Here is a 25,811-nt window from a genome sequence, read left to right on the forward strand (position 1 = left end):
GCTGCTGGGCTATGACAGCTGGAAACTACTGTCTTACTGTCTAAATCCTCTTAGTCTCGTACAATCATCCAAAAGGTCGACCGCGACTCCAGGGGTGTCCAAAGTCCAATTTGTGGCTCGTAGCTGTTTTTCATAAGCCTGCGGCACATGCTAAAAATATAATTTTGTAAGTAAACCACACAAAAATGCAAAAATTGAAAAATCAATAGACATATTTACAAGAATAAAGCCAAAATATTGAGAAAAAAATTCATTCATTCATTCATTTTCTACCGCTTTTTCCTCACGAGGGTCGCGGGGGTGCTGGAGCCTATCCCAGCTGTCTTTTGGCGGGGTACACCCTGGACTGGTCGCCAGCCAATCACAGGGCACATACGTATAGACAAACAACCATTCACACTCACATTCATACCTATGGACAATTTAGAGTCGCCAATTAACCTAGCATGTTTTTGGAATGTGGGAGGAAACCGGAGTACCCGGAGAAAAGCCACGCATGCACGGGGAGAACATGCAAACTCTGCGCACTAACCACTCAACCTCTATGCCGCCCGAGAAAAAAAAAATATTACAAGAAATGTTGAAATTTACAGGAATAAAATAATATAATTTTGTATAAATGTTTGTATATATAACAAAAATTTCACGTCATGATAGTACGATAATCAAACACCACAACAAATGACGTTCATTTTCTTGAGAATGAAGTAAAAATATAATGGGAATAATATCAGCATAAAAATGCTATATCGTTTGAAATCGGTATCTGATTTTTTCACGACCATTAAAAACCAATGTTTAAAAAAATGCTGTATACAACAAGTATGTGTTCATTCCAACACAGGAGATATATCATGTTACGCATATCAGTATCGGCTGACATCGGTATCGGAAATTGAGAGTCGGTGACATTCTGGGTGACCTGACACGGTATTTTTGGAAATACAGAGTAGAAAAATCAGAAAATGTCGGCTTGTTATTTCAATATAGCTACACGGCTGTTTGACAGAAGCGATGACGTGACAAGACGTGAGCTTTGACGACAAGCCAACAATATTTTGACAGACATGACATTCTCCTGATATTCCCTGAAATGAATTGTAGAAGTAATTCCACTTTGTTGTAAGTCTCGATGAGCCGGAAGACGACAGACATGCATGTGTGTGGAAGGAACTTTTTTTTTTCAACCAACTAAAAAAAAACAAGAACATTCCCGCGTGGACAAGGCCTAATACATCCAAGATGGGTTCAAACAGATAAGCCCAGTGTTTTCCTTCGGCACAAAGATACATCTGTAGGCCTCTCACTTCATTAAGTACCCCCACCATTTATCTCCCGTGTGCTCTGCTGAGATAAGAATGAATTTGATCAACGCTTGACATTTTCTCACCATTAGAACAAAGGCATGCACACATCTGGCAAGCATCCAGTAGAGATGCTCAGTCCTACCGGTGTAACCCGAGGCCCGTGTACTTAAACAAAACAGCTCTAACGGCAACAAACACGTGTATGCAAATATGGAGGACGGCAGGAGATACACAATGCTTTAATAGAACACCTTCTTATTTTCGTCCAAAGGGATTGGGGAGGCTTCACTTGAATGAGCCAATTACAATTTGTAATTGGGATGATGGAAATAATGTGATTGTGTGTTTGCGGGACGAAGGGGAGGGCTGTTATCCTTCAATGGCTGCAGCTGCAAAGCACAACGTGCTCATTTATTCACAAGCATATTGCGGTAAACCAGCATTAATTCCGCTCAGGAGTTGATTGGAAAGTGCAGCACATCAACAGCCGAGTAGCACAACACGACATACGTGTTACAGCGCATGCAGAGGTAGATAAAGGTACATCCCTACTTGTGGAGCTTGTGGAGTTAATAAGCCTTTATCAGAGGGCTGCCTCTAACCCGGCGGTTATTTGCTTTTGTAGACCATGCACCCGGCGACTATAGAGGAGATTCGTTTGTTGATAGAGTAGGAGACTTTAATTTGAGCATTCATGGTTTTTATAAGTCGCTTGCCAGTCTCAAGTGGAGCCCTTAATCCTGCAATGCTTGCAGTTAAGTCGCATTTAGGCAAGTTTTGGGATACCCAAACTTGCCCACAGCCGCATACTGAAAAATCCACTTTTACGTTTTTTTAAACCTCACTATATACTGTAAATTACGGACTACTTTTAGCCGCTACTTTTGTCAAATGCTTTGAATCCCTGCAGGGTAAATAATGATGTGGCTAATTTATGGCTAGAAGAAGTCCAGCTCCCATGATGCTAGGCGTGAAACTTCAGGAAGTAGTGAATTGGAGTAGCGTATAGTATTTCATTTAGAAGTCTTACGCAGTGATCATGTTTTGATCTGAAAAAAATGAAGTAATTTTAATCAAGTGTTGAGTCATTACAGATTCGTAACAGCCCGTAATTTATGGTTGACATACTGAGATGTTTTTAAAAACTGCCTGCATTTCTGCAATTTGTTATGGGTGACAAAGCCTATTATTAGTACTTTTTTGGTAATGATTTCATTTCATATGAACATGCATCAGATTACAATTGAGTGCGTCACATAATCAGTTCCCAGTTCCACATGTCCAAAAGGAGTAGGAAGAAGCAAAGCTTATTAAATCCTACTCCTCCATCTGGTTTTACAATCAGTAAATGTTACATTTGTTCACTTCCTGCTTTCCTAATATAATTTAGTTTTTTTATTGTATTGTCTTTATATTTATTTCATTAATTTTTTTATTTTTTTTTGTCACATACTGACTTTTTGTTCTTTTTTAAACACATTTTTCCTCATGCCTTTTATCTTGTAACGTTGTACATTCACTCCAAAACCAATTTTCCAAAATTGCAACTTATCCTTTGTTTTGTTTGTTTCGCATATTAAAATTTTTCAAAAACATATTTTATTTAGTCTTTAATATTTCAATTTATGCTATTTTTACTATCCAATCATACTATCCTCATGATAGTATGATTGTCTAAATTGCAGCTTTAAAAAAAAAACCCAAACATTTTCTTCTTTAATTTTTTTTCACAATGTCCTGAAGGCCGTAAATGCCCCCCAGGCTGCACCTTGGACACACTTTGTGAGTCACATGCCTGACATGTACAGGATGACCATACAATTTCAGGTTCACTCATCAAAGTAAACAAGCAACGTTGCCAAAGCCGTCCCGTCTGGACTGTAAGCAGCACACATGCACACAGTCAGGTTCAATGCTCCTGATTGAACATGTAGCGTTCACATGAGCTCAGCCAAACTGTTAGGTGACAGATGGTCCTCTCTCACACACACACACACACACACACACACGAAAACACACACTAAAACACACCCTACACCATATGCTGGAAAGTAGATGCTGCCCCTCAATATCCAACACCTCCCTCTGCTTTCTGCCTAAATAGGCAAAGTTGAAATACATTCTACTTTAAAAGACACTTTCTCCCACCATGAGTAACTCTCATGCACTGCTGAGTCCTGCGTCCAATTAAATGAGAAAAAGAGAAATGGAGAATGGCTCTCGAGGGGAATGAAAGCAAGTGTAGAGCTATTTCGAAGAATGTGTGCGCACGCTGAAGCTGCCAGTAAAGTTTGCACGGGGGCCTGTTCTCGTCATGTTCCCATGTGTGCAGAGCCCGGGCGCTATGCTAGGTGCGGTATGAACTGCGGTACTTCCAACAGCATCATCTCATCCTGGCGGTAGCGCAAAGTCGACACACGGCCCCCGATAGGTGCCACTTCCACTCAGTGTGCTCGGTCCTTATGTGCTCTGTTGAAGGCTAATAAAGCAGCAAACAAGTTGTTGACGCTGCAGTGCAGACCGCTATAGCCAAAGGCACGGTACTAATGGACTGGATTTAATCTACATGGTTCGTGGCAGTGTGGCTGCATGGTATGAAATACCCTCCAAAATGTTGGTTGGTTGATTTCACATTTGATTCCATACCTGTGCACAAAGTTTTGAGGACATTAAAGTGAAAACATCCAGTGAGAAAAGCATGCAGCTCTCTGCATACTTGTGTCTAAGGCCATATCCACACAGATTTTCAAAAACTTACGCTCCAGTTTTTAAAAAATATGGAAGCCTCCCACCTGGCAGCTCTAAACGCAGCATCCTTCTAACAATATATTTCATTATCTCACCTCTGGACATGTCCGAATCATTTCAGTCTGGCTTTTCTGACTTTATCTCCAAGGCCTTTAACATGTTCCTGATCCTATCCATCCTGGTCACTCCCAATGAGAACCTCTGCATCCTCATCTCTGCTACCTCCAGTTCTGCTTCCTGTCTTTTCCTCAAGAAAGACTGATTGTTTGGAAAATAATTTAACAAACATATAATGCGTCGATCCTCACAGCTAGGAGACCAGGGTTCAATTCCACCCTCGGCCATCTCTGTGTGGAGTTTGCATGTTCTCCACGTGCATGCGTGGGTTTTCTCCGGGTACTCCGGTTTCCTCCCACATTCCAAAAACATGCTAGGTTAATTGGCGACTCCAAATTGTCCATAGGTATGAATGTGAGTGTGAATGGTTGTTTGTCTATATGTGCCCTGTGATTGGCTGGCGACCAGTCCAGGGTGTACCCCGCCTCTCGCCTGAAGACAGCTGGGAAAGGCTCCAGCACCCCCGCGACCCTCGTGAGGAAAAAGCGGTAGAAAATGAATGAATGAATAATGCATCAATCATCATTAAGATTGGCTGTAATTGGCCTGCGCCAAGTAGGTTAGAAGAAGGAGATGGTACACTTTTGCATACAGAAATAATAGGAGTGAGGCGTCGGTCAACAGTTCATAGTTGTTTCGGTTGCACAGTGTGGCTAATGCGTCCATGCTAACTGAACTTCCAGTCAGTAATATGCATTATTCGAACATTGCAGACGTAACGGGACCTATTAGTCAGACATTTGGACGACACAGAGGCAAGGAAGGTGGGCTTTCCTTTATGTATGCTTTTATGCTCCCAGTCCCTGTAGTTTTAACGGCATCCTCAAACGTTGTATATCAATCGTACGTCAGCTAAATAAGCTTTCCAATGACGTGTAACATGCATAGGAACACAATAGTGGACAAGCCAGAAACAGCAGTTATTTGATAAGACAATTGAAAAGCGTTTCAATTGCAACATTATTTGTACACAGCAAAGCAGGATTGTTTGTTTTTAATACAGTGAAGTGACTCAAAATTGCAAGAAACAATTACTGTATGTTCCAACAGCAGCTGCAGCCATTTAGGAGCCTGGGTGTCACACACTCCTCAAGTGCGAGGAGAAAAAAAGGAAAATAATGACTTTGTTACCGGAGAGAGAGAAAGAGTCTAGTGAAGGGCCTGAGATCATAAATGACGCAGGGTAAAAACTAACAGAGCGAGATGAGCCAGACGGATTTCAAGCCTGGCGAGTCGACATGGGGCGAAGAAGGAGAAGAGGAAGAGAAATGCGTGTAGAGGATGAGGAGGTTAAAGCAGGCAGCCTCTGCTAAGTGCTTTAGCACTTGCGGTTAGCTAATGGTATGCTGGCAGATCTACTTAACCATCACTCTGCTCCAGTTCTCACTGCCGTCGCCCTGACAAGCCTCAACAAGTAGGAAGTCAACTCTTGACTGTGGGGGGAAAAAAAAGGAACACGTGCATTCACTTTCTGTACCTATTTACTCTCCACGTACTGCTCACTTTTCCGCTTTGATTGATAGTACACAAAAGCTGCTCGGGCCGTTTCCGTAAAGCCTTTGAGGAAAAGAACATCACACAATTCAATCCAATTGAGGTGTGAATCAGGGTAAAAGAACACTATAGAAAAGGCCATTTTAGCCATTTTCATCTACTGCAGGGGTCTCAAACACGCGGCCCGCAGGACACTAGTTTGAGGCCCCCGCCTTGATATGAAAGTTTAATGTTAGTGCGGCCCGCGCAAGTTTGATATGGATGCTGTATGGAATCATGTACCCAGAAAAAATTATTACGTTTGATTAATGTTCATGTTAAAGGTTAAATAACTGTTAATAGTTATCCTCCCTATCCGTGTGGAAGTGGTACGTTTTTGGCTATTTAAGTTTAAAGGAAATAACTTGAAGGCTACCGTTTAGGTCGCTAGCTCTCTAGTTTGCGAGTTAGCATGTGTCTCAAGACCCTGCAGTTGCGCAATATGTTGTAAATAAAAAGAGTATAAATGTGACTATAGTCGTGTTTTGTCATGTCTACAGGGCTCTAATAATGCTTTGTTCATTTTAATCTGAAAAAAAATAATTTGTCTACCCACCAACTATATGTGGTTTCTTAAGTTTTTATTATTTGCCGTTTTATTATTATTATATTAATTACTGATTGATTTTCTTTATTCTTGATTTGTTTATTTATTTTTCATATTATTTTGTGCAGAAAAATAAAAATTAAGATATTTGAGAACAGTGGAATGTCGGAAAATCGGAACCAAAGCACTGAAAAAGTTTGTATATTTTTCTGTTTTTAATAAATGCGTTTTTTTTGTTTGTTTTTTTTTGGAAAAACCTGATGCGGCCCAGCCTTGCCCAGACACTAGCTCCAGTGGCCCCCAGGTAAATTGAGTTTGAGAACCCTGATCTACTGTATATACAGTATCAGTGCTGAACAGTCCCAACTCTCATCTCTATTGAAAGGAAACAGAACCCCAATAAACACTATGGATGAGAACATCACCCGTGGTAAAGAAGACACATTTTATCCAACAGGAGACTGAGGGCAAACTGTGGAGTAGTACCGGTGCCTGCTTTTGTTCTAAATTATGATTATATCTGCCTTTCATGAGACTATGCCCTGTCCTGGAAAAAATTTGGGCTATTTTGTCAAAAAGCTCCTCCCCTCCCACTCCCTATTGTTGTCCGGTCACTTGTCAATCAATACTCCGTTACATGATACTCTTTAGCGAGAAAAAGACCTCAACCTGCCACAGTGTCAATTAACGATAAGACTTTTTTATTGATATTAACTCCTAAATGGCTCAATTTGTGCACAGAACACATGAAGGATATAAAATGCCATAAAATACAAGAATTAAATGATACAAAAGTAGCACTAGCAACCTTTCCATCTCAATCATAAGACCACTACACTGCCGAGTTATTACTGTCACTTTAAAAAGTCCGCCACCGAGCAGTTATGTATATCGTACTGCTGTGTTTAGTGATTTCCAACAGTCTGTGAACATGACATGGGTCCTGACCTCTGTGGTTGGGCTTATTTCATTTATGCTATAATAAAACTGCAGATCGATCACCTCCTTCTTATCCTTACGTCAACCCTTTATCCTGAATCTCTTCATCATATGTGGGAACGCGTATGTCACCACAAAACAAAGTAACACAGAACACTGTAAGGAAAAGTTACGTATCACTACAAACAATATTACAAATGGTATACAGAAGGTGCTCCTATTTACTGCATTGCACAGGATAATTTGTCTGAGTTCTTAATTATTCACAACAGTGTTTTACAACAGCAGAGGCACTACCTCTTAGTAAATATTTAACAAGTACCACCTAAAAATGCCTCCAGAGAAAATATTCCTCTCTAAAATCAAAGTATTGACAACATGACAGTACTGCATGTAGCAACATTGACTTTCAATGCTGACATCATCTGCATTAGTAGTAGTAACTATAGTAACTATACACACACATCAGCATCCTGAAACCCTTCGTCCCAAAGGCGATTGGGGGGAGGGGGGTCTTCACTAGCACAGTCACAGCCCCCACCTGACCAATTTTGAAAAAAGGTGTCTATTGAAGAGCAGGCTGAGGTCATTACTGTGATTGTCGCGTGAAGACGAGGGATTATTTTTGACGCACCGCAGGACTAAATTCTATTGTTTTTGTTTCCTCCATCACTTACTCTCTGTGCCGTTTCTCTCGCTCCCTCTCTCTCTTCAGTCTCCATGGGGATTGCAGCATAGAGAGGATGGAAAGACGGGTGAGTCAGTCATTCAGACTGGCTTAAAAAAAAAACCCTGTACGTGTGAGTCGAGTGATAAATAACCTCAATTGGCATATTGACCAGATGACCTTGAGTGGGCTTAGTTGGAAAACTCAGCAACTGAGGCGGATTGGCTCCCAAGTGAGAGAAAATTCACAGCAAATCGGTAAACAAATACTACAGTATATACATATTGCTCTCTACAGTTAGAAACCCTGTGGCCCCAATTCAATATTTAATATATAGAACGTATTGACGTTTCTTCCCGAGCCGGAAAGATACAGCTGTGACACAAAGACCAGTTGGAGAAAAAGTGTCCCAAAAGTTGTTACCAAATTGCCAATTTTAGCATAATGCAGACCAATAACGCCATTTTGACATTTTTGTAACTGCAACCTACTGTAAAAATATTGTTAAAATATTTCAAATGTAATTATTGCAACTTAATTACATTTTTAAACTTTTGTTGCATATATATACACACATATATATATATATATATATATATATATATATATATATACACATATATATATATATATATATATATAAATAAATGGCTCCAGACAAGTATGGCTCCAGACTAGATTCATTATTAATAAATGAAATTTCTGTAGTTAGAGCATATGGATTTTCTCTGTTTATTAATTTTTTAACGAGTTATAACATTATTAGAGCCCTGTAGACATGACAGAACACCCTTTTGTCACTTTCAGAACCATGAGTGTTTCATAACCATGAGTGTTTCAAACGGCATGGGGAAGAAGGACAAAGAAGCCCGAAACTAACCACTTCCACACAAAATGAGAAAAAAACTTTTTTACCACTCTCTCGGCCATGTTGTGTCGACTCGGGTCTGCTGGTTCAATTGCCAGTTCCCATGCAGTGTGAAAGGTATTGTAATTCAATATCATGCGTCATAACATTAATGATGCTTAGTGACCAGAATAATACATCTAACTTGTCTTTAAATACCGTATTTTCCGGACTATAAGTTGCACTTTTTTTCATAGGTTGGCTGTTCCTGCGACTTATACTCCAGAGTGACTTATAAATGAAAAAACTGTTTATGTCACTGGACACCTCTTCTGTTCATGTTTATTTTTTGTGTAGCTGAATAACCATTGTGTTAGCATATCTTACATCTATTCAGCCTGTTCTCTATTCTTTTATTGTTAGAACTTCCCTTCCAGGAGGACATAATGTCTGTTTTGGTCAAGTAGTTTGTAAAATAATTTACTCGCAAAAAATGCGATGTATACTCCAGTGCGTCTTATGTATGTTATTGTTAGAACTTGCCTTCCAAGAGGACGTAACGTCGGTTTTGACAACACAAATAGAACCCAATAGGAAATTACATTCTGGAGATTACAAGCTGTAAGTAAACTAGTTGTTTAGGCTGCAGTTATCTGAATAACTTAATATGTTAAGTTAACAACACATCCATTTTATTGTTGTCACTATAACTTTCCAGCTGGTGTGACTTATAATCCTGCTACTGTGTTCTAAAGTTAAATCCCCAGGTACAATCATCCATCCATCCATGTTTTACAGCTTCTTAATTCATGGAGTAAACATATCAGCGCATTAATCACAGGCTGCAGCCGATGGCACTAACAGCACGCTGCACCTGGCTCGTGGCCCACAAGCCACTCTAATGTTTGGATTTTTCAAGTGAGCCTCTCGCCCGAGTCGAAACAATCTTTGACAGACGCTAAATCAAACTCTTGGCACAATCGTTTGATAACCAAACGGGGGCCTAATTAAATCATAAGAACGAGAAGACAAATGGTGCAGCGAGGAAGAGCCAGAGCAATCTAAACCCAATCGGGCCCTGACCAGACTGGTAAATATTCCACCCCCCCCCCCTCCATCTCCACCTCGGTGTGCACTGCCTATTAAATCCTATCCACACATCTCCTCATTAATTGGCCTGTCATGAGGTGTGTTTGCGGGGCGGCTCTGCACACGCCGACATGCTAACCTCCAGGCAGATCCCCATTTAGATCACTTAAGACCCACGTGGTGGCGGCGTCACGTTACAGGTGTACGTGTTCAACCTCGCCGTTATTAGGCTGATCAATGCTCGTCAAAATACACACCAGCGCACATCAGCTGTCTTTGAAATTAAAATATCAACTATGTCTGTGAGGGCCAATCAAGCGTAGACATGGCTCTAAATAATTACAACTCACGGTGACGGGCCATTATTTGGACTACCATAGCTTGCCGACATGTGAAAGATCGATTTCTCCTCTTCAGTCAATTGTTCTATATTAAAATGTTTTGGGTTCATATTTTTGGGTGACTGGAACACATTGGATTTACTTTATTTACCATGGGAAAAATGTTAGACAGAGCCTTTAGAACAGATTAGTAACAAAACGCGAGGGCTCGCAATTTATGATTTGTGCCCTTCAGTTTTCCTTATTTTAATGCCATTTGAAGTTAAAAAAAACAGCCAGAAGGTGGCGTGAGAAGTACGTTTTAAATTAACAGACAAATCCTGCTTGTGAGAGAGCGTGGAGGTGGCCAGATTGCAGAAGGTTATGCACTGTAGTGAGGTTTTAACACATGAGCATAATTCAGTTCCAAATTGCAGTTTTATTTGTAAATATTGTTATTTTGATGTAAAACAACCCCCTTTTTAATGCTGATATAGTTATTTAGATAAGAAAAAATGTGTGTAAAGCTGAATGTTATTTTTGAAATGTATGCAGGGTTTCTCCCTTTTGTAGTTGGGAACTGATATTGTCCTGAAACTTACCCATTTTCTACTGTTGATTACTAAAGAACTAAAAAAGGTAGAAACAAACTTTTTTCCCCGATGAAAGATGGGAGTCTAATCTCGTAATGGGGGTATGCTGGAGCCTATTCCAGCTGTCTTCGGGCGAGAGGTGGGTTACACTCTGGACTGGTGGCCAGCCAATCACAGGGCACATATAGACAAACAACCATTCACACTCACATTCATACCTATGGACAATTGAGTCGCCAATTAACCTAGCATGTTTTTGGAATGTGGGAGGAAACCGGAGTACCCGGAGAAAACCCACGCACGCACGGGGAGAACATGCAAACTCCACACAGAGATGTCCAAGCAGAGAATCGTGACTGTGTGGCCTACATGCTAACCACTAGGCCAGCCATAGAACATAATAATAAGTGTGCCTTGAAAGATCAGTCAAAATGGGCAGTACTGAAGGGGTTGAATGAGGCTGGGATTGAATGAGTTAAACACAGCAGAAAACAAGCGTTAATTTCTAGTATACACACACACACACACACACACACACACCACAAATGAAGTCTTGTGCACCTCCAAGACTGCAGTCTTGTATCTTTCTCCTACATGTGCTTCCTGTCTTCTACGAGACATCCCAGCGGGGCTAATATTCATGTACAGAACAGCGGGGAGAAGAAAAAAAACGGAGTGAGCTATGGGCTTTGCGATACCACGCGCACAAAAAAAAATGTACAGCCGCTCGGCTGGGCTGAATTAATGCACACACGTCACCACCGAAACACAAATGTCTCTGCAGGAAAAATTATTTAGCTACTGCTGTGACAGCAGGATTTTTTTTTTTCCCAGGGCACGCTGTTCACACACTGAAATGTCTACGAACACGCACTGGGGACAACACCCCCTTTCCCCAACTGATGTGCATGCTCACCGCTGCTGGCACACAATTAGCCAAATGAACAGAGCGCATGCATCATCTGAGGAGCCAGGCGAGTGCACAGGTGCACGTATACTTACTGCAGACAGGCATGAATAACTCGACATGAGGCTTTTTAGCACATCTTATTAGGAACAAACATCACTTAGTTTTGGCAATCAGGACAAAGCTCAGTGTGGCATTATGACCATGATGGTGGGGTGTGGCGCTGCTGGGGGCTGCGGCGCATCAACTTAAGACACGCATTAACAAACGAGATTGGACGAGGAATTTACCGTATTTTCCGGACTATAAGTCATACTTTTTTTCATAGGTTGGCTGTTCCTGCGACTTATAAATGAAAAAACTGTTTGTTACATAAACACTGGACACCTTTTCTGTTCATGTTTATTTTTTGTGTAGTTGAATCACTATTGGGCTGCACGACGGTGGAGTGGTTAGCGCGCAGACCTCACAGCTAGGAGACCAGGGTTCAATTCCACCCTCGGCCATCTCTGTGTGGAGCTTGCATGTTCCCCCGTGCAAAGGGTTTTCTCTGTGTACTCCGGTTTCCTCCCACATTCCAAAAACATGCTAGGTTAATTGGCGACTCCAAATTGTCCATAGGTATGAATGTGAGTGTGAGTGTGAATGGTTGTTTGTCTATATGTGCCCTGTGATTGGCTGGCGACCAGTCCAGGGTGTACCCCGCCTCTCTCCCGAAGACAGCTGGGATAGGCTCCAGCACCCCCCGTGACCCTCGTGAGAAAAAGCGGCAGAAAATGAATGAATGAATGAATAACCATTGTGTTAGCATATCTTACATCTATTCAGCCTGTTCTCTATTCTTTTATTGTTAGAACTTGCCTTCCAAGAGGATGTAACATCTGTTTTGGTCAAGTAGTTTGTAAAATAATTTACTCGCAAAAAATGCGACTTATACTCCAGTACGACTTATGTATGTTATTTTCTACCAAATTATGCATTTTTGGCCTTGTGCAAATTATACTCCGGAGCGACTTATAGTCCAGAAAATATGGTAGTAGCATTTTGTAACCAAAGTACCAGGTGCACTGTAGCTGCCAGAGAAAACGATGGGGCTTATTTTTAATGTGTTTTTTTCTTAATAAATACAGTACATCAGCTGAATGGCATACGAGTGGTTAGCGCGCAGGCCACACAGCTAGGAGACCCAAGTTCAATTCCACCCTCGGCCATCTCTACAGTACATTTTCTTACTCAATTCCTGTTTACGATGTGCAGCATTAAGGCAGCTGGGCCTTACTGGTGACAACACTCCCATTCATGAGCATGTCCCTGGAGAGTCCTCATCCCTTCACAGTGACAACACACACACACACACATACATAAAGCACTGTACCACGGCCCGTGTCATCATCACTAACCGAATGTGTGACTCGAGTGTGTATATGTGTGTGTCCACATATATTATTCATCAACATGCAATCACAAGAACAAAGTGTCTCTGGTCGGCGAGATAAGGCCTTCTTTATTTCTGCCTCTCGCTTTCGTGTGAATGAATGTGCAGACGTGCGTGTTCTCCCCGTCGTCTGGCAAACAGACCATTTGTAAGACGAGCGAGAAGTGGAAAGAGACGAGGAAGGAGACAGGCGCACAAAATACGCAACGGCGTCTCAGGGAAAGGGAGGCGAAGCGGAATCAGTTATTTGACAAAGGCATAACAGAAGGTATGGATGAGAGAGGCTCAGGGATGCGGGAGGACGAGCTCAAGGGGCGGAGGGGGGGTGGGCTTATCGAGTCAAATTTTTGTCAGGAGACATTTGCTTGTACAGTAAGAGGAAACACTGATGATCCGCCTCCCCTCCCTGGCACATGGCGCTCAGCGTTCATCCAGCCCTTCAGCAATAACAAGCTAACACTGTCAACACTCACAGTGGGCTCAATTCCATGTACAATACCAAACACGCACACACACACACACACACACACACGCTGGCACCAGCAGACTCAATTTCACACACAGTCTCACATGACATGAAGAAACACACTAGAGAGACAAATAAACACATTTCTTGGCCTTGCGCTCATATTCTTGCACACATTTGATCCAAGAGGAGACTGAGGGCAGCAAGACAATGGACCAATTCAGCATAGGGCAGACTGAGGAGCATAATACTCCAACATTATTTTGCTAGTTGCAGTAAAAATGCACATTTTATCCATCCAGCATGTGGCTGGATGGATAAAATGAATAAAAACATGCATTATTATCCAAGAAGAGACTAAGGGCAGCAAGAAATGGACCGATGCAACAAAGGGGAGACTGTGGAGACTAATACTACAGTGCTCGCTTATTTCTCAGCATATGGTTTTAGCCGTAGTACAAACACACATTTTATTCAAGAGGAGACTGAGGGCAGAAAAAAATGGATCAATGCGTCAAAGTGGAGACTGTGGACAGTAATACTGCAGTGTTTTCTCAGTAAGAGTCTGTTAGACGTAGCAAAACACATTCTATCCAGGAGAAGATTGAGGGCAGCAACAAAACGGAGCATGCAGCTAAATGGTAGCTATATAATCTAAAACTACAGTGTTCGTGTAGCATGAGGCATGTTAAAAACAGAAAATGTATCCAAAAGGAGAGTGAGGGCAGCAAGTGTGGTATCATACTACAGCTTCTTCTCAGTCTCTGTAATAATATCAAAGACGAGACTAAGGGTACTATTGTCAGCATACAGTGTAGCCTTAACTGTTATATATAAGTATGAGTGGGAAGCGCAGCTATAAATAGTACCTGCCGGTGCCAACAGAAGAGTTTTTCATTGGATTCAAATGCAATTGAATTAAGTAAACTTTATTTTGACTATTTCCTATCTAACATGACAGCAAAATCATTTATATGTAAATACGCAACTGCATTGCTTTGCCTTTGTTATTAACAAGATGTGTTTTATTAAAAAAAAAAGAAAAAAAGCTGTGCAAACACACTGGTGAGTGAGCTAAACCTGCAATAGAAAGTCAGCCATTGGGGGGTGGGGGTGGGGGGGTGGGGCGTATATGCCTTCTGGCCACCTCAGCATTTCTAAACAGTTATCTCCATTGTGGAAGGAAAGGTCTTTTTTTCCATCCTCTCTCCTTTCCTCAGCACCAGCGTCCGCTCATCACCTTTCCTTCTCCTCCTCCTCTCCTTAGCCTTTTCTCCCGTCTCATTTATCTCCTCCCTGCCTGCTCTAGAACGTCCTTCCCCCTTTTGGCTTTTATCTCCCCCTTTCTGCATCCTCCTTCTCCACTACACTCGTGTCCTCTTCTGCCTCCTCATCCTTCCTCGTTGTCGTCGACTGCTATGCTCTCAGTGCTAAGACAGACGAGTCGGGCTACTAAACAAATCTGCCTCCGGCATCGCATGACAGCTAATCAAGCAGGCCAGAATGCAGCAGCCCTCAGAGCCGCTCAACGGTGCAACGATAGCGACAAGTGACGACGGGCCGCCACAGAGGTAATAGGAGTCAAGGGAAGGATGGAAAAGGAAGAATTAGATGAGAATGGAAAGTTTAGACAGAATAAAATAACCTTGGTTGGTTGCCTTTGCCGCGTACAATATCTCACACTGAATCCGTTGCGGCTCCGGGCCTGCTTGTTTTTGGGTTTTTTTCTCGATAATGATATCAGCACATGGGTGATAACACGCTTCAGCAAGCAACAAGCTGTACACTGACTACTCCAAAGTACAGTGTCAGGCAAAATGATCTGACACATTTGTAGGGTAAATAAAAGACAAATAAAGTAAAAAAAACAAAGAAGCATTTTTATTTTTGAAAAGTACATATACTGCTTACATATTTTGCTTTGTTTCGTTATAATGCCATTGTTTTCCGTATCTTTTTCAGTTGCTGCCATAAATCGGACTGGTGAGCATCACGCTTTCATTGTGGAAACGTTTACCAAAACAAACTAATCTGTAACTGCAACACAACGAGCGTTCCGTTTGCACTTCAATCTTGGTAGACATGATCCCGTACCAGTTCCAAACACCATCTTGTTATGGGTTACCAACTTCAGAGCAATCCAAGGTCACTTATGGTTGGGGGTGGAACCAACTTGACCGCCATTCATTCATTCATTTTCTACTGCTTTTCCTCACGAGGGTTGCGGGGTTGCTGGAGGCTATCCCAGCTGTCTTCGGGCAAGGGGCGGGGTACACCCTGAACTGGTGGCCAGCCAATCACAGGGCACATATAGACAAACAACCATTCACACTCACATTCATACCTATGGACAATCTGGAGTCGCCAATTAACCTAGCATGTTTTTGGAATGTGGGAAGAAACCAGAGTACACAGAGAAAACCCACTCATGCACGGGGAGAACATGCAAACTCCACACAGAGATGGCCGAGGGTGGACTTGAACCCTGGTCTCCTAGCAGTGAGGCCTGCGCTCTAACCGCTCTGCAGTCCCCTTTTCGAAAATAAAAACACTTATGTTTTTTACTTTCTTTGCATTTTATTTAACCTACAAATGTGTCAGATCATTTTGCCTGATATATATCAGCATATACAGCACATCCCTATGAGATTAGGGAGATTAGGAGATGAGGAGAAATGAGGTTGTGTGATTTTGTACACAATGAGACACTGAGTGGATGAGATATCTGAGGGTGAAAAAATACCTGTGTTCGGATGATTGTATTACATTAAAGCAAGAACCGTATTGATTTGTTTAATGCCATGGTACAAAAGACGGCAGAGGCAGCCGAGGACATGCAGTCGGCCACTTACGGAGACATTCCTCGACACCCCTGGACTGACCACAACGCGTTCAACCCAATCATTTTTCGGCTACTAGTACTAGAGCCATCGATTTTTCTGTTCACTGAAGTCATTGGTCCATCTGTGGGGATTCCTTGACGCATGCAAAGCCCAAAGACAGATGAGACGTTCCCCCGCTTGTGATTAGTTTTATATGACATGAATTTATGATAGTCACGCAGTGACCTTTGTAGAATCCTAAATGAACAATAAATGTAGTGGAAATTGTCTTCCTCAGCCACTCATCTTGATGAAAAATGCACACAAACACACACACGCACACACACACAAACACAAAGCAAACATGCAAGCCTATAATGACGGCTTTTGTCAGGCCCGGCGCCTCATCACTGGCTGCTCTAGCAAGCCATGCAAATTCCTGACTCAGAACGTTGGAGAAGTGGTGAGCACTACAACAAGTTAATTAAAGAGTTTTCTGCCTTTTCGCACATTTTGCTCCCTGCTGCACTTCTGCTTCCACAGTCTCCTCTGCCCTTCTTCTCTCACTTCCTTGCATGAATTGAAACGTGGATGTGTGTTGTGTTGTGTTGATGGTGGTGGTGGTGATGATGACCCAATTTCCTTCCCTAATCCTATCCAGCCAATGAGTAAAAAGGTAATGGTGATCTAGATGGCCGTACACGCTCAACAGTGTAAGACGCCCTTCTCCTGTTACATACTGTAGTTTGTATTTGACTTCATGTGATGTTTTATTGTAATAACCGTTGAGCCACTGTTATCAGTTGTTCGACGTATGATATCAATCATGATCAGTTGGTTTCTTGTGTTCAGAGAAATAAAAATAATTGTAGTGCTGAAAAAAAAATAGATCGATTTTGTCAACTAACTAACTAAATCATACAATCACGCAAAACAAAACCAATCGGGTTGGTAGAATTTTGATACTGTTTTCATTATTCATTCATTCCAAAAGGTCTGAAAAAAACAGAGGCGTACAAAAATATTTGGACATAATGTAAATCCTAGGGCTGCACAGCGGTCGAGTGGTTAGCGCGCAGACCTCACAGCTAGGAGACCAGGGTTCAATCCCACCCTGGGCCATCTCTGTGTGGAGTTTGCATGTTCTCCCCGTGCATGCGTGGGTTTACTCCGATTCCAAAAACTAGGTAAAAGCTAGGTTAATTGGTGACTCCAAAGTGTGAATGGTTGTTATATGTCTATGGTTGTCTATATGTGCCCTGTGATTGGCTGGAGACCAGTCCAGGGTGTACCCCACCTCTCGCCCAAAGACAGCTGGGATAGGCTCCAGCACCCAATGCAACCCCTGTGAGGAAAAGCGGTAGAAAATGAATGAATGAATGGCGGTCAAGTTGGTTCCACCCCCAACCATAAGTGACCTGGGATTCTTGTTTTATGCATTGAATATTTTAGCAGTTAGACCATAAAAACCTGTTTCAGACCTTCTGAATGTGTTTATAACATTATCAGAGCCCTCTAAACTTGGAATAACACCCCTATAGTCACCTTTACACTCATATTAGAAAATAAGTCATTAGGAAATAAATAAATAGTCTTGTGCTCGTGTGTGTTGCTGGAATGTGTTATGGTGCTCGGGGAGATGAGTCAGCAATATGGCAGTGTTTTGTTGGAACAATACCGTACAGGGCAAAAACAGGCTAGTTCGTAATGTGCAGTACTGCACAAAAAACAATTCAATGAAATGGAATCATACAAAAACTGGGTCAGCCGTATGGAAAAACTGTCCGTGATATATGACATAAGAATCAAGTTATAAAATGAGAACTATACAGAAAGAGAAGAGACTACAAATATGGCTGCTTTTGGGAATGCTCACATGCATACATGCTCACTGATGGGAAAAGTCGTAGTCGTACAGAGGTAGAGTGAGAATGAGAATATGGTAGATGATATTCCAAGATAAAACGGTAAGGAGGATCACATTGGATGAAATGGCGCTATGAGATGACGGCGGCAGGCTGAGGAGAGTGTGATGGCAGGATTTGGGATTTGAGTCCTTTAACTTCATTAGTTCCGCCTCAGTCTGGGGCCTGTAGATTATGTCTAATTAAGCAGCTTAACATGGCTTAAAAAGCACCACACAGAAAGCACAAGAGCCTTATCTGTCAACCCTCCTCAAACGCTTCCTCACTTCCCCTTTTTTCCTCCCGTGGCGGGCAGACAGAAATTCTCTTTTGCATGGCTTTTCACGCTAGGGAGAGATTAGACGCTGTGACATCGGGTGTGAGCCGGATAGCGAGCAGCCGCCATGATCGCGGGCCGGGCTTCCTGCAGAAGGTGGGGCTGGGCAAACACGTGTACGCCGCCGCTGGATTAGGCCCCACATTAAGGGATCCTGCATGTTAGCATGCACATAAACAACCAGCTCAGCTTTCTTTAACGAGAAAGACATCTAAAATGTCCGGTAAATGAGACAGCTGGGTTCCATAATGAGGGTAAGAGATTAGAGAGGCGGGTGTTTGTAGCTCTACTGGGGCACATACACTACCGCTCCAAAGTTTCGGATGACTTGGAAATTTTTTTGGCTAGTCTGAGATATGGCTTTTTCTTGGCAGTCCTGTTATGAAGTCCAGCATCCTGAAGTCGCCGCTTCACTGTTGATACTGACACTGGTGTTTGATGGCTACTATTTAGTGCAGCTGTGAGGCATCTTTGTCTTAAACTACACACTCTCATGCACAGTTGTGCAGCGTTTTTCTGTCCTTGTTGGACCCAGTTTGTGCTGCTCTCTGAAAGGAGTAGTTAACAGCATGGTAAGAGATTTTAGTTTCAGTTTAGATTTGTAGATGGCTTTTCTAATCATCTATTAGCCTTATAAAATGATGAACTTGGATTAGCAGCCATACCAGGAGATTGATGCAGAGGACTGACAGTTGTTGATAGTAGGCCTCGATGCAAAAATGGAGATCCTTCTTTGAAAATCATCTGATTCATTTTAATTGTTTGTGAAATGGATAAAAATGTTCGTGAAATGTATGAATATTTGTTTTTCTTTGAAAAACAAAGACATTTGCAAGTGATCCCAAACTTTTGAGCGGTAGTATATGTGAGAATGATCCGCTAAAGTCGCACAAAACTACAAATTCGAATGAATACAAGTCGGAGCATCTACAACTCTTCATGAGGCAGGATACTTTTGCTAGCGCTCACTTCAGCCAACATCAAAAGGGAAAATATGCACATTTTGCTTCTTCTTTGGCTTTTTGCCACACTTATAGCAGCTTCAACAAAGGCAGCGAAGAGAAGAATATGAGAAGTGAGTAGACTTGCGCTAAAAGATAGCTGCATCACCAACACAAACTGCTTTGTTGTTATTTCGAGTGGTTAGCTTATTTTTACTATTTAAAAAAAGTCAGATTTTGCTGTCCAATTTGTGTACTTTTATGTTTTTACATTTTCATATTAAGAATGGTTAGCTGAAACAAGAAGAAGGGGTAGATATGTGATGCTCCTGATTTACCGTTACCAAAATAAGGGCACACTGCAAGTAAAAAAAAACAACATAAAAACACAAACAAAAACCAGACAAATGACAATGACGCTGTTGTTACTGCAGCTGCATGTTCTGCTGGAATGCTCTAGCCAGTTAAAAAAAAAAGAACTGGACAAGAAACTCACAAACATGTTCTCACATCTGGCTGTTGCCTTCAGGGGGAAAGGACTCTGCGGGAATCACTGATGGGTATTTATTGGGAAAAAGGTGTCTCTAGCCCCTGTTGAGCACGTTAAGCATGTTTTCCAAAAACGGCCACCTCAAGTGAGCTTTGTCTTAACTGTAACTTTAAATGCAACTCAATGTTAAAAGTACCTTTAACAACACATCCTGGTTAAATACTTTCAAAGTGTGTCTTCCTGTGTACGAGTGGCGCTTCTCGGCACGGCACTTATAAAAAACCTGTTCATTACGACACAGTTGGTGCGCTGAGTTGGTTTGGTGCTACAGCCATAACAAAACTGGCAGTTTTAGGCAAGCGGGGGGCGGAGTCAGGATGAGCAGGACTAGGTCACCCCCCTTCCCCCCCACACTCACTTCCCCGCACTCGGCTTTCTCTACTGGGCTGTATTCTCTACCTCGGGCAAAAACACAAAAGCACTCCTTCCTCTTCTCCTCTTAGTCTGATTATGTCACGTGATTGGGCAGGATGGCCACCCGGGTCCATCTTGTCAACAAGTACTGTTATCCCTCGTTTATCGTGGTTAATTGTTTCCAAATGCGACCGTGATAAACAAAGAATTCCCGCAAAGTAGGATTCCTTATTGATAAATGTAATGTTGATGTAGTGGCGGCACGGCGGACGAGTGGTTAGCGCGCAGGCCTCAGCTAAGAGACCCGAGTTCAATTCCACCCTTGGTCATCTCTGTGTGGAGTTTGCATGTTCTTCCCGTGCATGCGTGGGTTTTCTCCGTGTACTCCGGTTTCATACCACATTCCAAAAACATGCTAGGTTAATTGGTGAATTATATACATAGGTATGAATGTGGGTGGGAATGGTTGTTTGTCTATATGTGACAGGCTGACAACTGGGATAGGCTCCAGCAACTGCGAGCCCTGTGAGGATAAGTGGTAGAAAATGAATGAATGTAGCCTGTTTAAAACCTTCCACATACATTTTTAACATTAATCGAAGCCTGAACTAACACCCCCATAGTCACCTGTACCCTCGTATTACGTGATATAATAGACATGATAAGAGAAATAAGACATATACATACAACTCATGCTTGTGTGTTGCGATAAATATGTCCCCCACCGGAGCCGAGTGAAGTGGGGGACAGGAAGTAACGTTGTGAGTTCAGAGTTGAGTTTCATCTTGCTGTTAATTGCGGCTGCAACAGTAGCCTGTGTTTTTATGAGCTAGTTCCAGAGAAGGGGGAAACGAATCTGTCTCCCTCCAGGTCCAGTGCATCGCTCGAAAATTTGCTCATTTATGGCAAAAGTTTTGACTAATAATAGGCCGTATTCAACCACAGAAGAGCATCATTTGATCATTACTAGATCTTTGAAAAGACGTGAACCTCAAAGTGGCGAGGGACAACTGTACAGGCGCACCAGGGTGTCTGAGGACCTGGTCACAGACGGTCTGCTGAACTCGGATCAAACCCCACAGAGCAGGCGTCAATGGTAGCACAGGTGCAGGAGCCTCAACCATGATAGAAGCAAGCAACAAACGGAAAAGGCAAAAGGGCAAAGTCGCTATAGAGAGTAGAGAGCGGCTTGCAAGGTAGCGATGTCGAGATAAAGTCAAAGCATGACGGACATCGGGAAGCAAAGACTTGGAAATAGTGGGGGGGGGCTTGACATATCTGACAGAAGGGATTTGCTCCAGCCTGGAACAGTAATTTACTAAAGCCATTCTGCAGTGGCCCATCAGTGGCGATCTGCTGGCAGATTAGATGACAAAAACCTCATCTCTCTCTCTCTTGCTCGCTCACTCCAGCCAATCAGGACGGGAGGGGTCCACCTTTGTGGAGATGTGCACGGTGGCCTGGTGATTAGCATGCTGGACATACAGTCAGGTTTGGGCATCTCTGTGAGGAGTTTACATGTTCTCCTCTAGTTTCTTACCAATAACAGGAAAACACTGCAAGAGTATGTTTGGTGGAAATGGGTTACATCACTTTTTTAAGAAAAAAAAATGCTATGAAAACAAACTCCCCCATAGAAATGTCAGTGAGATGTTTTTAAAGCTTAATGTGGTGTGTTTTACCCAATGCCTCCTCAAAAGCCCATTGCGTACACACAAAGAGTCACTCAAGCAATGAACTCTTCTTGGCTGTGACGTGCTGACCGTCCACATCCTGTGTCTCTGGGCTTTAGCGCTGACATGTGAAACAACAAACAACAGGGAGCTAACCCCCCCCCCCACCCCCCACTCCCAGTCTCTGCCACCACACTTTGGAGCTTCGTGCCCAACCTTGAAAGACCCACGGGCGCAGTGGGGGCGGAGTCCCAGTGATCCCATGAGGAGAGGAGAGCTGACATCATCCACCCATGTCTCCTCTCAACTATGACCCCAAGAGGAGCGGAGGGAGGGGGTGGGTGGGGGCCCCGATGGAAGCTCTGTGGTCTGAGCGCTGCAAGTGAACACTCCAGTGTTGCACAATTTCCCAGAATCTGATCTGCTATGGCCAAGTGGACAGGCGGCGGATATATTTACATAGTTATCAAGCTAAAACTATGGATGGGAGTCTCCGCGGTATCTGACAGTAAGTATGCTCCTAAGCTGAGCTGTGTGGTTCATGGGCAGGTTAAACCAGTCAGAGCCAGCTTGTTTGGTTCCTTCCACCAAACCGCACACAAACAAGACATTCTTCGCCATCACAGCAGCATGACTCAATGCAGTCGGCCCGTTTATGTCACACCTAAGCCAAAAAAGGTTTGGGTGTTCGTGTACTAGGTGATTTGTTTCTCTTGTAATTCTAACTCTTTTAGGGACTCTACAAGTTCCCAGACACACATAAATGAAACATCAACATCCCCACAATGAGAGTTCTTTGTGTCATCCTGGCACACGTTTGACAGAAAAAAGCTATAAAGTTGATTGCTGCAATTACAGGGATGCTGTACAAGATATATTTTTGGGCTACCAAGCATCAATTTGATCACGTCATGGATAGAAACTATGTCTCTGATTATTTACACTGATTAAGACGCAAAGCGTATAACTCGGGAGGCACCGATCCATATTTAACGACTTCCCATCCAATCCCGATACCAGAGCTCTGTTAGCTTTAGGCCCTATCCACGGGGAAAAACTTTCCTGGGGATTTTTTTTTTTTTTGGCAGGCTGAAATCATTTTCATCTACACTGAACTGGATTAGTAAGGAGTTGCATCCAGATGGATGAAAACAATGCAAATGAAACACAAGGCACACCTACACTACCGCTCAATTTCTTTGGTTTTGTTGATTTTGTTAATACTTGGGTTGTTTATATTTCTATATTGTGTATTTTATACTACTTAACTGATTCTGTACTCTTGCTGCTGTGCAATGCAAATTTCCCCACTGAGGGACGAATAAAGGCATATCTTATCTTATCACATAATACAGTATTCATTGGCCCTGTACCCTAGAAACCACCCATGAATGATACGGGAAAAGGCCGAAATGATACTGTGTCAAAGCCCAGGGCAGTGATAGTGATAAAATATAGATTTTAACCATGTCCAGTATCAGCCCCTGTAGCTGTCCACTCAGAGCACGCTGCTCTGGTATCGTGCCCGTGAAACAACCAATCAGAGAACAGCGCACAAGCGTGAACACACAGCGTTTGTTTTGCTGCCGTCTGTGCTCTGTCAACATGTCAGCGGTTAAATAGTAAATAGTATAGTAAATATTAGTATAATAGTAAATATTAAATAGTACGTGATAATAAGCTCATGATTAAATGGTATGTGATAATAAGATCATCACATGGTTTGTATGGTATCAGGCCAGGTATCATGCCCCCAAGTGTCAGTATCAGGCCAAGACCGAAGGTCGAGGTGATAACCTATAATTATCTTGTCTTATATTATCTTCAGAGAGCAAAACAAAGTGGGTCTAACAAGGACAGAAAAACGCTGCACAACTGTGCAAGAGAGTGTGTAGTTTAAGACAAAGATGCTTCACAGCTGCACTAAATAGTAGCCATCAAACACCAGTGTCAGTATCAACAGTGAAGCGGCGACTTCAGGATGCTGGACTTCATAGCAGGACTGCCAAGAAAAAGCCATATCTCAAACTGGACAAAAACATTTCCAAGTCATCCCAAACTTTGGAGCGGTAGTATATGCGTGAACCACGTAACACCAAACTAAAGAAAATGAAAGGCACATAATTCCGTTGTCTTCCGCTTGGCCAACCAAGTAGAATTATTTCTGCGATTTTAGGGGGGCTTCATCAACATTGCCACAGTGAGAGTTCTTTGTGTCATCCTGGCACACAGTGGACTGAAAACAACTATACTCTGCCTAAATGCTAATTTCTATAATGAAAAGGATGCTGTAAAAGACCAATTAAAAGACATCACAGATACAGCCTGAAAACTAAGATCTGTGCAGCTGATTGTTTACACTGGCATATAACACATTGTGGTGCGTTTTTGTGTGTGTGTGTGTGTGCATGCGGAATGCATCATACTTAATTCCATACCACAATCTAGCTGCCACCATCTGTATTTGCGCTGCGCTGCTCCAAGAGGATTACAGGGAGATTTGAGGAATGAAACCTTAATATCTATCAAATATGCATTGACAAAATATAATGCCAGAATAACATTTACACAGAGAGAATTCCATATTAAGGATTAGTGCATACAGTGATAGCTACATAGGTTTGTTTGCCTTCATAATGGGTCTGCACCAGCCATAAACTAAACCCTAATGTGTGGCGGTAAGTGAGTAATCACTTAGTAGTCGTTGGTGCTTCTTCATTCATGTTCCATTTAATGAAGATGTACTGTGTGATGCAAATCATCCAAGCAGTGGAGGGAAAATAAAGCATTACTGCTAAAAGTCTGATGTTGGCAATCACATTAATGATATTCTTGATAACATAGTTAAACACCCCTGTGCAAATTACAATTCTGATTGTGAATAGGTTTTGTATTTTCTTTACATGACGGATAACATCCCATGATATTTCTCCTAACCTCAGTGCACCTTGGAGACCAAAAAATTTGCATGTTTCTGCTTTTTCTTAGTTTTTCGAGTTATTTTCTGATTAAAGATAAAGAACATGTACTCCAAGTGACTAATTGTAATTAGCTGTGAAGAAAAGCTAGGAACATTTTGACAGCGGTAATTTATTTGTATGACACATCACAGTGGAATCTCAGTTCTGGTCCAAATTTGTTCCAAAAGGAAAACCAAAACATACAACAACCGAGGCAATTTCTCCATACGAGCAATAATGTAAATCCAATTAATGCGTTCTAGACAGCTAAAAATATTCACTTTTAATACTTTTTATTGATAATAATAATAGCTATTTGTGTAGGAGACAATGCTAAATAATTAGACTGGACAAATTAATAGAAGTTATTGTTGATACACACTTCCTGTTCATTTTGGCGAGATCAAATTCATGCATTCATTTTCTATACGAGTTATCCTCAATTTGGAGTCGCCAATTAACCTAGCATGTTTTTGGAATGTGGGAGGAAACCAGAGTACCCGGAGAAAACCCACGAGGAGAGAACACGCAAACTCCACACAGATATGCCTGTGGGTGGAATCGAACTCGGGTCTCCAAGCTGTGTGGCCGGCGTGCTAACCACTGGGTTGACGTGCAGCCAAGATCAAATTCAATAACAATTAATTTTTTTATTCAAATTGCTGGCACTTTGGCCCCATGGTGTGTTATTTAGCAGTCACACTCTGCACACTGTGGGCACTTCATGGAACAATACAGTACAGGGAAAAACGGAC

The 25,811-nt window shown here is 42.2% G+C and overlaps 1 protein-coding gene across 1 annotated transcript in view; it reads right to left on the reverse strand.

The window, feature by feature from the left end:
- Positions 1-25,811, reverse strand: part of arhgap35a (Rho GTPase activating protein 35a) — a 67,936-nt gene that overhangs the window by 30,465 nt on the left and 11,660 nt on the right. The gene's annotated exons all lie outside the window — the stretch shown is intronic.

This window comes from Doryrhamphus excisus, linkage group LG8 (genome assembly GCF_037039965.1).
Source record: "Doryrhamphus excisus strain RoL-2023G ecotype Guam linkage group LG8, RoL_Dexc_Guam_v1.1, whole genome shotgun sequence".
NCBI lineage: Eukaryota > Metazoa > Chordata > Actinopteri > Syngnathiformes > Syngnathidae > Doryrhamphus > Doryrhamphus excisus.